Source organism: Buceros rhinoceros, unplaced genomic scaffold, assembly GCF_000710305.1.
Source record: "Buceros rhinoceros silvestris isolate BGI_N320 unplaced genomic scaffold, ASM71030v1 scaffold9257, whole genome shotgun sequence".
Classification (NCBI taxonomy): Eukaryota; Metazoa; Chordata; class Aves; order Bucerotiformes; family Bucerotidae; genus Buceros; species Buceros rhinoceros.
In genome coordinates, this window is record NW_010422804.1 from 51,276 (window position 1) to 60,519 (window position 9,244).

General features: G+C 43.3%; 1 protein-coding gene across 1 annotated transcript in view; it reads left to right on the forward strand.

Annotated features, from left to right (window-relative positions):
- Positions 1-256: 256 nt before the first annotated feature.
- LOC104496979 (UPF0577 protein KIAA1324-like) overlaps positions 257-9,244 on the forward strand; it is a gene marked incomplete at its 3' end in the record, with an annotated part of 41,175 nt that continues 32,187 nt past the window's right edge. The window contains exon 1 of the mRNA XM_010140183.1: positions 257-380. The remainder of the gene's footprint in view (positions 381-9,244) is intronic.

Genomic DNA, 9,244 nt, shown 5'->3' on the forward strand with positions numbered 1-9,244 from the left:
CTAATAGAATCTGTGTCCTGTCTCTCAAGTGGGGTTTTGCAAATCCCACCCTCCGCCTGCTCTCCACAGCATCCAATGTGCTTTGTGCTTGCTCTGTGATGATACACGGTGATCATCAGAGCAGCGAGTGTGCTGCACAGAATGTTCCACAGCAGCTACTTCCTTTCTGGTTTAATGAGTTTGCTAATCCCAGTCTTGATTAATGAATTTAATATGCAAATGTTGTGATGAAACTGAAACTCTTTGTAATTGCTTGCAGACAGATTACCACTTCGAGTACACGGAGTGCGACAGCAGTGGCTCCAGATGGAGGGTGGCTGTCCCGAATCCATCGTCGGAGTGCTCTGGACTGCCTGACCCGGTGAAAGGGAAGGAATGCAGTATGTCGGCACTTTTCATTTTACAGACTGTTACTAACTGTTCGTGCTATTTGTGTGGCTTCTTGGTTCTGCCACTGATGTCCTGAGTGTTCCTGAGTTAGTCCTTCCCCTCTAATCCTCCTTCTTGTCTCTTGGAGCTGTGGAGCAGGGATCATCTTTGCAGCATAGTTGTGTAGCTCAGTACCTGCTACAGGTACCCTTGTGTGCTGATTCACTGGCAAGGCATCTCTTACCACACCCCTTGAAGAGATGCTTGTCTTGAGCTGCCATACTCTTAAATTCTGCAGCTCTCCAGTTCATTTGTAGCTGTATTGGCCAAAATAGCGACCAGGAGTAACCAAATTGTATTTGCGTAGTGTCCACATCCTCGTTACCTGCATTATTTAGCTAATTAGTAAGCTGAATGCATAAGTAATAGTAAATGTCTTATTTATCCGGGTTATCTTCATGATGAAGCACTAGCTTTTTAATTATTTATGTATTTATTTTTAACAACTTGGTGTGTTCTCATATCGCTCGGTCCTGCATTTTTTTTAATGTTAAAACACTTTTTTGCATCTGGGGATGTAAGTGAACTGCTGCTCTGCAAACACATTTGAACTGTTCCCTCTGTTTTTGAGCTCCCCCATCACACTGCCTTGCTCTAGCAATTCACTTCACAAAAGATCCCGGCGCTGCTTTACTTCCCCAGTAGTTTGTACCAGAGAGTGTAAATTATTGTATCTGACACACAGGATGAACGACAACATCCTTTTGGTTCTCCTGCAGGAGAGGTGAGATTTACTCACTTCCGACTCTCCCCCTGTAAAGGTTTGTGCTCATTTCTTTATGACATATGTTCACTGTGAGGCACATTAATGTTTTGTGTAGCAGTGTTGACCACTGGAAGATTTCTCATGGCTTACAAGCATTCGGTTGAGAAGTTGCCTGTGTCATTCCTGGTATTTCGGTTTAGTTTACAAGGTTTTAAATGAGGAATCTCTGTGTATCCTTCGGATGTGTTTTTCAGTTATAGGAATACAGAGCTGGGAAGCACCTCAGGTGATCCCATAACTCATCCCCTATAACTCAAATAGCTATAGTAGCAGTGGTTTCATCATTCATGGCTGATGTGTGGCTGTTTTCAGGGATCTCCAGTGATGAAGAGCCCACGAGCTCTCCAGATATTTGCTCATCTATTTTGTTCCTTTCATTTGCCCTTCTGTTACGGCTTTTTCTGCTCTCAAATCTCCCTTGTTGCACTTCAAGCCTGTTACTTTTTGCTGTCTGCACTATAAAGGAGCTGACAGAGTTAGTTACCCCTTCTGCAGCGCGACCCCTTTTGGTGCACCCTGGAGTACTTAGGTATAACTCGTTTTTCATGATAGACACTTTCTTCTTAAATCTTGTAATAAGTGGTTTAAGGTCCAGCAACATTACACTCTCTTCATCTTTATGCTGCAGATTTTGACAAATCGTTTTGTCTGTGTTTCTGGTTTTAAATCAGTTACAGTGAAAATTCAACCGGTTTATAACAATAGATGAATCTCTGGCTTCTCCATATCTGCGCCCCCTGCTAGACAAGGGGAAAACTTTCCCAGTAGATTGGCTCTGATATATACACCAAAGTACAGGATTCTGTTAAATACCCTGGAAAACTCATCTCAGCAGATGCCTCTCCTCCTTGTGGTGTTGCTGTTAAGTCCTATGGCAATTCAGCTGGTTTGAGAGACAATTGGATATTGTGTTTATTTTACTGAACCCTTCAGGTCCCATGTCTCTGGGGTTGGGACTACAGCAGTGCTATTGTATCTCTGTCTGTTCTTCTGCATCTGTAGTAGATTATCTGGCTTCAGGACATGTGTGGCTATATTCTGATGGCACAAGTGATTCCAGGTTTCTCATCTCTTAGTCTTGCCCTTTTTGGTTTAAGAACAACCAGTCTTTCAGGCTGAAAACATGACATTGTTGACAGCAGCTGTCACTGCAGGAATATGTGGGGAACAGCTCGCCCATTTGGCTTGGCTAGTGTGGCGGTTTCTACTGTGAAGTATTTGAACCAGTGCAGAGTCTGGCTGACGGTCCATTCTTCAAAGGGTGGGACATACTGGAAGAGGTAACTTGTGAAAATTATGTGCCCTCCAGCTCTCTAGAGGGGGTCTGTTGTTGGTGATGAGTTGTATTGAAAATGCTGGCATACAGACACCTCCGCACTGACTTCTCCTATTCTCTGAGCTGGTGGCTTGTGTCTCATCTGACATCTCAGCAGCTGGACCAAGGACATCTTATACAAAAAGCACAAATTTCTGTAGCCTGAGGAGATTAAAGGTTCTGTATTTTGGGCTTCTTCAACTCACATTCTTGGTGGATCATGTACAGAGTGAGATTTGTGCTACAGGCTCGGCCAGGGGTTGGATACACACCTCACCAAGTAATTAATGGCTCCTTGAGATGCTTTCCTTTTCTCATAGGCCTACTGTTATTTTATGACAAGGCTTATCAAGACATACCACAACTATGCCTCATCCTTTGAGATGAGTCTGTCTGGACATTCTACAAGTGTATTCAGTTTCTTCTACATCTTGTAGACACTACCCTATGCCAGAGCATACTGACACTGGGGCTCATCTTGACATTTGGTAGCGTCCTGGACTTCCTTAGGGACCTCTTTCAGTCCTTCAGCCTGCAGAACTGGGGACCACAGTTCAGTTACCACAGGTAGCACAATTTCCAGCTTTGGAGATCTGTTATCTTCAGAAGTTTTGGTTGGTGTCTACTAGTCCTGAGATATAGCTGAGCCAACTATGTCTCTGCTCTTAAAAAGGGGTTTCAACTGTATAGCAGCATGAGTTCTTAGAGCTTCTTTTGTCTTCCTGAGGTTGACAGAGCCCTCAGAGGTCCTTGCTGGCGGTTAGGATACAACGGATTTGGAGGAATCTGGTTGAGAATGTGGATTTTTTGGGAACATGTTTGCCACTGCTTCTGACTTCATGATATTCTGTTTACAGTTGTTGTAATGTATTTAGAAATGCCTGCCACGTGAGAATGTCTACTATCGATCTTTACTGCTCCCTGAAAACAGAAGTAACTTACAGCCTGTCATTAAATTTGGATCCTGAGAATACTGTGCTAACCTTTCCTGCTTCCAAATGCTCAGCAGTCATTTTCTTCAGATTGTGCCTGAGCTAGGAATTCAAAAGGTGGTATAACAATATGTTAAATGTCTCCAGTCATCTCTGTAAATATGTCTAGACTGTGGTCTCCAGTGGAGTGGAAAGACACTTGAAATTGCTAAAAATGTATTAGCTCAGGTGCTTCATGTATCTGGAGCAATCTAACTGTGGCACCAGAGTTCGATCGGTGTCTCGGGATGTCCTCATTTTCGGGATGTTGTGTTTTACTGCTTTTCATTTGAATGAACCCATTTAAAATTATGTTGGGAGTCTCTGTGCTCTGCTGCATTTTGAAGTGCACGTCGACCTGCAAAGCACGGCTGGCTCTGACCCACTGTGAGTAACTGCCAGCATTCCCCGAAATGAGCGTAGACTCTGAAGCAGGTCAGGACTCAGCCCATGTTTTCAGTCTTCAAGATCTTTATTGGCAAAGTTTACCTGCAGAGAAGACAGGGTCCTCTGAGGAATAGTCATGGGGTTCAGAGTACAACAGCCTGTTGTATTTTGGCTGCTTTATGACCTGGTTATTAAAAGAAGGGGTATTTTTTTGCCTTTATCTTGCCATGAGCACAGAGCAGCATGATGACCCACCTCCCACTCCTGCTACCCTCCCCTCCACATCTCTCCCATGCAGGTGGGAGGTGAGAAGAAAGAAGTAACCTTACGTGAGAGATGTTTGTGATGCTGTGGGAGGTCCTGCTGTGCAGTGACCCCAGATACAGGGGGTCGGTGCAGGAGCAGCTCCGCAGCACACTAGCTCCCTTGCAATGCATTGGGACAACATACCCCTTCACTCTCCTTTTCTGGACTCCTTGCCCTGAGGGGCAGCAACCATTGCCACCTGCAAGACCCCACATCAGGGGTTAGCCTGCCTTTTGCCATTTAGCGTGGTGGGGTATCTCAATGCATGCCCCGTGGGGCACAGCCATGCCAGGCTGCTCGACTGCCTCTCTCAGGCTTGTGTTTGTTCAGAGAGGAGTCGTATTTTTGATCCCGCCACGTCACTATTCCAAAGGATCTTGCACAGACACAGTGCAGCAAATATCTCGGGTAGGAAAAAAGCAGTATTTATTACACCTAAAGCTACTCTGTGTGGCTCTCCTCTGCTTCCCATTGGAGAGGTCCCCTCCAGGCATCTTCCTGGGACTGTTTTGGAGATCGGATATGTACATGGAGCCAAGGAGTGTGGCGCTGGGAGGTGGCAGACAGAGAGCCTCCCACAGCAAAATCCAGACCTCTGCACCACTCCGTTTCTTGACAGTTGAGAATGTGCTTAAACTAATTTGGTCTGGTTCATTTTAATTGCCACTCTGATCTCCTCATGAGTCTGATGTCAGGAAGGGAATTTAGCTGATAAGGATCGCTGCCATCTGGGCAGTTGCGTGGCTTTTTAAAAGGGAAATATTTATGGCAGTCAACGGGAGCAGTTTGCTTTCAGTACTAAGCCCTTGCCTGCCCCCCCTTATGGCTGGTATCTCTGAAAACCCTTTGCTTTGGTGTGGGGCTGTGTCTAATGGGGACCCTTTTGGGGTCTGGCAGTGGGAGCAGGACTTGGCATCATGCTCTACCTGACACTTGGCTGCAGTCTGTTTCAGTGGCCAGAGTCAGGGTTTTCTGCCAGCCTGACCATATGCTGCATGTTTTACACTCAAATTAAAAGTCTGAATTTAGAGCCTTCCTTACTTGTATGTCTCCTTTCCTTCCTCTGTTCTTCATCTCCTCTCACTCAAATACAACCCAAATATCTGGTTCAGAGTGTGCCCTGGCTGTGCCCGGGTGCACTGATATGCTCCTCTCAGCAGAGTGTGTGACCAAAAAGGGTGTAAAAGGTTCACATTTTGAGCTCAAATTCTGTTTAACTCTCTTGCGCCACAGAATATGAGTTATTTTTTAGCATCCTAAATAAGAACAGGTTGCATCTTATCTCATAAATATCTGTTTATTTTAGTGGTGCAACGTGCATAATCAAGACACTATAGTGAGAATAACAGAGCAATTTCAAAAGGAGCTGAATTTGCCGTGTTCAAGGGGAAAAAGTGCTGGTCGGTTCGCTGTTATAGTCAGCTTCCAAATGCCTGGTAAAATTATAATCAGCAAGATTTCTCTAGAAAGGAGACACAAAAAATACTGATAATAGAGAACTTGTTGAAGTACAGTTCTGTGGAGCGATGTATGGCTCTGCTTAGCAAACTCCACCTTTACCTGCTGCCACTAAAGTGGGAGCAACGTCTCTGAAATCAGATATGTGCTTTGGTTTTGAGGTGAGACGTGTGAGCGTGTGCCAAATGGTAAGCACGTGAAAAGCTCCACTGACTTCAGAAAATAGACTGTCCTTAATTACAACGGACTTGACTGAGGCCTGAGAGCAAAATTTGTCCTGATTTATTGCTACTGAGCTGTGTTTGATGAGTTTGTTCTAACTCGGTGTAATCTGCTCCTAGGATACCATAGGAGGAGTTTTAAAACTACTAAGTTTTATAGCACTACAAGGCAATTTAAGTGATCTGCGGAAGTTTTAACCTGCTGCTTTTGTAACAGAAAACTTAAACAGAAGAGTTTGAGTTTGATGTTCTCTTGGTCTGTGGTAAGATGTGGGTATCTCAAGTAGGTAAGAAGTGAGTCTGCTCCTAACTTCCTTGAGGTCGGTGGGCATCTGCAGATTTTATGTCACCAAGTGGATGCACGTACACGTGTGTGTAGCTGGATAATATAAAATGAAGGTTATACGTCTGGCAAGGCCCCTGTGCTCATGTTACAGCCTTCTGACATAAAGTTTACATCTGTTCATTGTCAACTAGATTTGTATTCAGGCGACTTCTGTGTAGTTTTTGTGACAAATAATTGGATCTTCTGGAGTTCTACTTAGAACTCTGAAATTTGCTGATCAAGACTTGTAAATAGCAATGGTAAGTTTTAGTAGTTTCTTTAATTGTTTATGTTGTTGCGCATGTGGGTGTGAATGTGTGTACAAACATTCCTGTGAGAATGGAGTTATTCATTACACAGTCACATTTTTTCGTTATCTCAAAATAATTTTTGTTGTGTAATAAAAAGAAAGTTATTATCACAGTGTCATTGTCTTGATAAATGAATGCCTGTAAGAACTGCTTTTCGTAGGGCTTCCATCCAGAGTTAAAGCCTCTTGAAGAAAACATGTGAGTCATAACAAATCATCACAGAGGTTTTTCTTCTTTTTTATTTGATATTCACTAATGATTATTTTCTGATATCATTAATGGGCTTTGAAACGATTTGGATTTCTTTGTTTCATCTGAAGAGAGGAAATATGATAACATCAGCATAGCTCTGAAGACTAGGTGTGTATCCATTCTCATTTTTTTCACATGGCTTGGAAGCACTGGATCTTGTCTTCATCGACCTTGATGTACTAATATTTTTTTCCATTTTTGATATCATTCAGATGTTGTTTCTTTGGGTATTCACCTTGGAAAAAACAATGAGGTCAAGCTATTACTGGCTGCTGGTGTTTAACCGTGTCATCTAGACCTGACATATGCACATAGACATACTGACATAAGGTGACAGATGCTGTTGGGTATCCTGAGCTGTAGGAAAGCACTAATGTGAGACAATGTTCAAAAAATGTATTCAGAAGATCTCCCCTTTCATTCCTACATTCTTGAGATTGCTCACTCATATGGCATGTGCTGATCTCCCTCATTTTGACTAACACATTCCTTTCTCTCCTGTCTTTTGAACAGTCATAGGGCTCCCATGAAGCTGCCCATCAGCGTATGAGGGTCACATATGGAAGGTTCCTCTCTCAAACCTAAGTGCCAAAAAAGTGGATTCTTAGTGGACATGTCATCCAGGGAATCTGAGAATTTCTTGATATGCTAGATGTGGCCCTTGGCCTGTCATGTATGATGAGGCAATTAAGGATGTCTGACAGAGAAAAACAATATAACTCTGTCTCTGGAGTCACCCACGACGTGAACAGCAAGATGTGCAAGAAGCTGGTTTCAAAGTCATGATCTTTATAGGGGGACTTCTGTGTGTATGGCCTGCAGGAGTGGGCAACTCCATTTTACCTGAGTCTCTTTTGTATCCCGAGGGAAGTTTTCATATCTCTTCTGAAAGGAAAAAGAAAGGCTTTCCCACTGGAGCACACTGGGGAGGGGACCAGCACACAGCAGCGGAGGCTGCTCTGAGGACCGCTGTGGAGCTGAGGAATTAATGCAAGGCTGTCAAGTAGCAAAGATGTTTAGCCAGCAGTGGTGTGTGTGGCACAGTTTGAGAGTAGCTACTAAAAGGCTGTGATTTAGCAAAACACTCAAGCCAATGATTATTCCTATTCCTCTTAGAGCATCCCTGCTAATGCGTGTTCATAACTCAAGTCAGATAGGTGAGTCCTATTGATGGCATTAGTTTTGTCACCTGGACTGAGGCTCAAAGCTACATTTTACCATGGCATTTCTGTCTGGATATTTTCCTAAGGCATTTTGTTACCCTGAGAGATACCCCAGTTTTACAAGTAATTCTCTCAGATTTTTTCCTCCGTGCATGAACAATACGCTCTCTTTGCAGAAAAATTCCCATTGTTGGCTTTTTGAAGCACACATTATTTTAGGTAAATAGTTGAAAAAGCAGAAGAGTTTGCACTGAACTCACAGAGTTTAGTTCCTGGAGAACTTTCACTAAGATTTCCAAAAGAAAGGTTGGCCTTAGCGACTTTTGATGATTTCTTCACCCTATTTGTACATGATGTAATTAAATAAGTTAAACACAGCTTCCTCTGAGTCACTGATTTCTCTTTCAACAGGAAATCAACTGGCAAGACCTTGAGATTTGCTATGGCTTGGTAAAGGGATGAGAGGCAAGCACTGTGTGTGTGCAGAGGAGATCCCAAATGGCCCTAGAAGCCATTTGCACCAACCACTTTTGTTGGTGAGCAATCAAAATAAACTTGATGGGTTCAGTGGGGTGTGGAGAGCCACTCACTTACCTTGAGGTATGTTTCCTCCCATCTCCAGTGCTGAGCCACTAGGATGGTTGATGTAACACCAGCAGCAAATGTGCTTGCTAACCTCTTGGTGATGACTGTCTTCCTCCACTCTACGTGACACTTTCATGGATTTGTAGAGGGTTCCCATTCCAAACCCACACCTTTCAGTATCCTAATGATGAAATAAAATTGATAATAAAACTGTCCTGTGTGCCAGTACAGCTGGGCAGAATGATACTGTTCCTGTCAAAGAGGTGAACTGGAAAAAGTGTTGCTTTATTTTGTAATGGGAAAGATTACTTTCTCTTAAGGAAAGAAAGTGTCTCTTCCCCAGAAGGTGCTCTTCCCCAAGTTACATCAGCTTTTGGTGTGATCACATTTCAAGCCTAAACAGCCTTGACAAACTTTTTTTCCTTAAATTAAGATTTCAATCTGGTTCCTGGTACACATTGGGATATAATGACTGAAGAAAACGAACATCAATTATTCACAGTCTATTGGAAAAGCTTCATATAAATTATTCACGGAAGACATTCTGAAGCTAGCTGAGATTATAGGAAACATTAATAATGAAGCAATGATTTCCTCTCGTCCTTTGGCTTTTTTTCTCCTTATCCTGTATTTTGGTTGGTCCTTGAGTCCATGTTGTGTAGACCGTGATGTCCCAGGGTATCGTTGAACAGGCGCTTCTATGCACTTGTCCTTGGCCACGTCTTCCCCTCCAGGTTTGTGGCATGGGTCTGCTG